The sequence below is a fragment of the Cynoglossus semilaevis genome, chromosome 11, assembly GCF_000523025.1.
Source record: "Cynoglossus semilaevis isolate Cse_v1.0 chromosome 11, Cse_v1.0, whole genome shotgun sequence".
Classification (NCBI taxonomy): Eukaryota; Metazoa; Chordata; class Actinopteri; order Pleuronectiformes; family Cynoglossidae; genus Cynoglossus; species Cynoglossus semilaevis.
Window position 1 is genome coordinate 4,847,810 of NC_024317.1, and position 5,370 is coordinate 4,853,179.

Consider the following 5,370-nt stretch of genomic DNA (forward strand, 5'->3'; position numbering starts at 1 on the left):
GAAAGGGTGGTATGTGTCAGAGTGATTGTTGGACATGGTGGGGAGGGGTCACACGCATGCACGTGCACACTTGTACACACAACTCACACACGAACACAGACGCACGCACAATTTGCTTCTCATTTGTTGAGTGCTACATTTCAGGAAAAAAAGAGTCTATTGTTTCCTCTGAAAGGTTCTTGTTTTAGCCGTTTTACTAAATCAAAAGTTCCTCTGACACAAAGGACTCCGTCCTTCATTCTGTCATCTTGAAGAGGCCAGGGCCTTTTGACTGCTTCCATTTGTTGCAAAAAAAAAAAATCACCATTTAACCCTCCCTTCAACAACATGCTTTATTTTTTCCTACATGTCCTTAAAAAATATAATTTTGATAACATTAGTTGCAAATTTTTAGTCTGAAGTCATTATTTTATATTACTGGGCCAAAACCATTATTTTGAAAAGTTTTCACAAAAGTGCAGTTGAAGGTACGCTAAGGCTAAGTTGAAGGTACGCTAAGGCTAAGAGACTAGCTGTCTCACAGCAACTAGTCTAAGATAAAATAAAAATCTTAGAAAAAACACATCTTTCAGTGATGTTAAATTATATTCTGTGACACAAAAAAATCAGTTTATTTATGAGATTCATTAGTCACAAAGTAATCTTTTAACCTTGGCTAAGCTAAGCTAATCCTGCTAATGCAAGGTAAACTGATCAGGGTTTCTCAGTATTTTCTTTCTTTGTATGTTTAAAATAAATGTTTCTTTCAATACATTTCACCATAGTTTTTTATTTTTTTAAATTCTGAAATGCTAATATCTGTCTTAGAACTTTTTGACCCATCATTGTATAAATAAATATTAAAGAGCACACAGGTCTGTCAGCTTGGTTGTCTCTCACCATTGTCTTTATTTTATATAATAGGTGACAGACTGTGATTTTGAATATATATATTTTTAAATCTATATTTACACTCACAAAGTCATATTTTATGCTCCCTCAGGTTGTATTATACATCTGTAGTGCAGTAATATTACTACCTCAGCGACCACTTTTTACTACTACTACTACTACTAGAACCAATAATAATAACTATAATAATAATAACAATAATAATAATAATTCCCATAATCATTCATTATTATTCAATATCTTACAATTGTTTAATTGTATTAACAATAAATTACTCTACTTAACCTTGTATTTTAAATCTAATAAAGACCACACCAGGGAAAATTATGATGTCACCTATGTTACATAACACTGCAGAGCTTCATTATAAAATAATATAATAGTCATAAAACATTCTCCACTTCATGTCCAGTATATTTTACTTCTGCGAATCCTAACTCGCTCTTTTCCGTCAGCACAACAGGCAGCGTTACAGTAAACGCCTGACTGACTTAATGATCTTGTCTTCTTAATTACCATCTGTAATGATCGTGTCTTTACAACGACCCTGTTAAATCCAGACACAAATGAAGCAGCAGAGACCTTGGCTTTGCTGCATTAATGTTATTGGTGTTGGGTCGTAACATCTTACACTTTTATTACGTTGCATTACCACTTGACATGACTCCAGTTTATGACCCGTTCATAATGTCTGGCCTTCATTAGAGACACGTTGGACGTCCACGTTGTAATGACCAGACCTTGTTGCTCTGCCTTTGTTTGTTCTCCTATAATGTGAGCATATGTTTCCTCAGGCCTTTATGGCCAGAGCTAAACTAAACGCACCTCTCACGTGGAGCCATAAAAAGTGTACATATGTTTAAGGCTGGAAGAAAACTGATAGTTGGAGTAATAAACTCTGACACTTTCACACTGTTATGCTAACTGATAATGACGATAACGACGATGATTACGATGACATTATGGAGATTTGTCAGGGCCGTCGACGGCATCCGTGGGCCGAGGGGTATGTTTGTCTTTCTGGACGGCCTGCAGTCCCAAGGGGGAGGTTTTGGAGCAGATGGTGGCCTCAGTGGGCAGAGTTTGTGTCAGTTGACAGTGGATGACTCTCACGGCGAGGAGCCATCCTGGTGTAACCCGTCCGTGGGTCGGTGAAGAACAACAAACTGTAACGAAGGACGTGACGATGTTTGTGATCTTTTGGTCAACAAAGCAGGAAAGGACTGCTGATCTGGATGTGAGTGATCCCTGGAAGGAGAAGGTCTCAGCTGGGGTTGACAATGAAGAAGATGATCTCCGGGTGGGTCTGTGTCATGGCTCTGTCTCTTTCTCTGCAGCTGTTGTGATCACCTCCAGCATTAAGCTGGATCCAGCCACGGGTCTGTCCACCGCCTCCTCCATGCTGCATTTTGTGTTTTGATCAGTAAAGGGGAGCTGGTTTTCGTCAGTGGTGACTGTTGTCAGATCACCCGTGTTCCATGATTGGCTGAATCCATTGAAGGCCTTTCAGCTAAAACGTGAACTTAAGCACTTGTCCAATCTCACTCGGCCTTGGCTCGGGAGAGGGCAGGTCAGAGGGATTTCATTCTCAGGTTGGTTATTAGCTGTGTCGACCTGTTCACATTAGAAGGATTTTGGGTCAGCAGGTCACAAAACAGGCTTACTAACACCTGGGGGAGGCAGAAGTTCATCACTCAGAGAGCCATTAGGGACCGACGGCTGATCCCTGACCAGTGACAGACCAGAGAATCTCTGCTCGCTCCAAATGGAGGTGATCAGTGAATACATGCGTTGTGGTGTTAGGTCTTCAGAGATACCATTGTGTGGATATGTGTGGGAGCGTGTGCTCCAAGGGAGTCAGAGGGCAGGCGCATGCACGGCACAAGCGTGGAAGTACTGTTGATTTTAGAAAGGGATTGTTTTTTGAATAGAAAGAAGAAAAAAAGGGCGGATTCTGAGTGAGGCTTGATGAATGTGTTGATGGTGGCATTTTGATAGGGGTAATTTTGACCTGACAGGGCCCAGGCTCTCTCATGAATCAAAATGTGTCAGCCAGGCGCTGGAGATGGAGGGCCGCTCATTGTGGCTCTGACACCCATGTGAGGGGCTGAGGCTGCTGGGGGTCAAGTGTGACACCTCATTAGGACGATGTTGATTTAGTGTGGCCACAGAGCAACAGACCTCCTCCCATGGGGTATGGAGAGGCGTTTGAGTGAGGGGGGTGGGGAGCGGCACACACTGGACAGAGAATAGGGGCTTACTGCTCTTCATCCACGACGCCGTCGTCTGACAGCTTTCAAATCACGCAATTACGTAAAGCACAACACCCTGCCCCCGTGCACATTTCACTCGGACTCTGTTTTGAACCGTGCCTTTAAAAAGGAAAAGCTTTTCGGGAGACCTGGACGTGACTCTGTGCGTTTCGTTTTTTAATGATGAAAATTTTTTAAAGGCAGCAGCTCTGGCTCGGTCATTTCTTCCTCTCGGTGAACCCGACGCCCCCTCTGACAGAATAATTCTGACCTTTGACCTTTGATCTTTGAATTTGAAATTGTTTTCTGCAACGTCAAGATTACTGCTGACAGGCTGCAGTCGCTCGCTGGGCTCAACGACCAAATGTATTTTTGACGATTCTGTGTCCACATTTTAAAAGCACTCATGTTTCTTTTATTTTCTTTTCATTAAGTTTTTTTCATCCACCAGACATCAAACAGTCATAAATATATATCTATCTATATATTTATTTATTTATAAGTCATTTAAGTAAAACTGCCAATGTACAGAAAATAAAAGTCTGATGTAATTAATAGATAATTAATGAATTAATAGATAATTGTAACATTGAAAATGTTGAATGAAAGAAGAATGAAAAAAGAAAAACCTCAGGGAAAACCGAGTGGAAAAAGATTATTTTTTTTATTTAAAGATGACAAACTGATACCAACATTTGATTTTTTGTCGTCATTTTGTTAAAGTCGACGGCAGCCAAAGTCACAGTCACCGGTGTTTTGTTAATAACGACGGTAGAGTGAAAAAGAAAAATGAGAAATGTGTTTGAGATGAAATTAACACTCTGACCTTTATCTGCAGTGCCCCCATATGGACAACTTATTACACTACATTTAAGGTTGAGCGCAAGCAGTTCTAAGAACAACAACGTGTTTTGGAGTCATTTTGGATTACGATGTTTTTATTTGGAAGAACAATACAGTTCGTTTACTTTTCATACTGTCAGCAGTATTTTCATCAGATAATTCATTGTTTTGAAGCATTCTGGAGGTAAATTTGTTTTGTTTTTTTATTTGAAAACAAATTATTTTCAAATGTTTCAGCTTTTTATGTACGAATATTTGAGCAATTTTCCGTCAAAGTTGGGTTCAAATATTAAAATATTTACTTTAAAAAGTTTTTTTTAAATAATTTGATCAAACAATATGTAACATAACTCGTGAAAAAGTCGTATTTAGTCGAATTTACAGCTACTGTTTGGGGACATTTTGACAACATTGTGAAACACGAATACACTCGAGCAAAACGATAAAAAACAATATTTCAACGCTTTACTGACAAAACACAATTCAATATATTTATATATATATTGTTAAACGATCTCCAACTGACTTCAAAACAGTCGGACAGAGACTGAATGTTTTCGCGGCGTTTAAAAGAAAAATGTCACCCACACAAAGAGAAGTATTTTGGGGCAGTCGCAGTAAATAATAACGTCAAAGTGATGACGAAAACGCTGGAAAATACTCTCCTGATATGCTGAGTACTTCGGTCACTGACGACACACATTAGCGGAAAGTCAGAGTGAAACACACGGTTTAAAAACCAATGCTTTTAAAGCAGCTTTCAATTAAGATGTCAGTTTTATGAATGTCTCATTTCGAACGCCATTTGAATTTACATAATGCCAGAAAAGATTAAGGAGTGATTGATTTCATTCAATTCATTATTCCTTTTATTCAGGTGCTCGTTTTCTCCATCTTTAATTACAAAGCGGAGGCTGTAATTGAACTTCAATTGATGTGAATTAGTTATTTAAAAAAAAAACCTAGAACAACAGCGGCTGCAACACAGTGACACAGGGGGCGCGCACACACACCCACACAACGTCATGGCCCGTCACACACAACACATGAGCCATAATCTGTTTGTGCATGAGCTCATCATGCATACCTAAACCTGAAATGATGGAGAGCACTGAATACAATTTGTGTTAAAGTGAAAGAACACGTCGTTTATCATTTAATAAATAAAGACCAGCATTCAGAGATAAGGAAATCTCCATATTCTTTTTTTTTTAATATATAAATCTTAATTTCACACACACACATCAGCACACACACACAAAGGTGTAACGGGCCATCTGTCTTTTCTAATTTGGGGGGGGAACAATGAAGCCTTGGTGACATTTCACAGATTTCCCCCCTGAACACGAACCACGACCTGGTAACATGGCCGACGCGCGCGGCC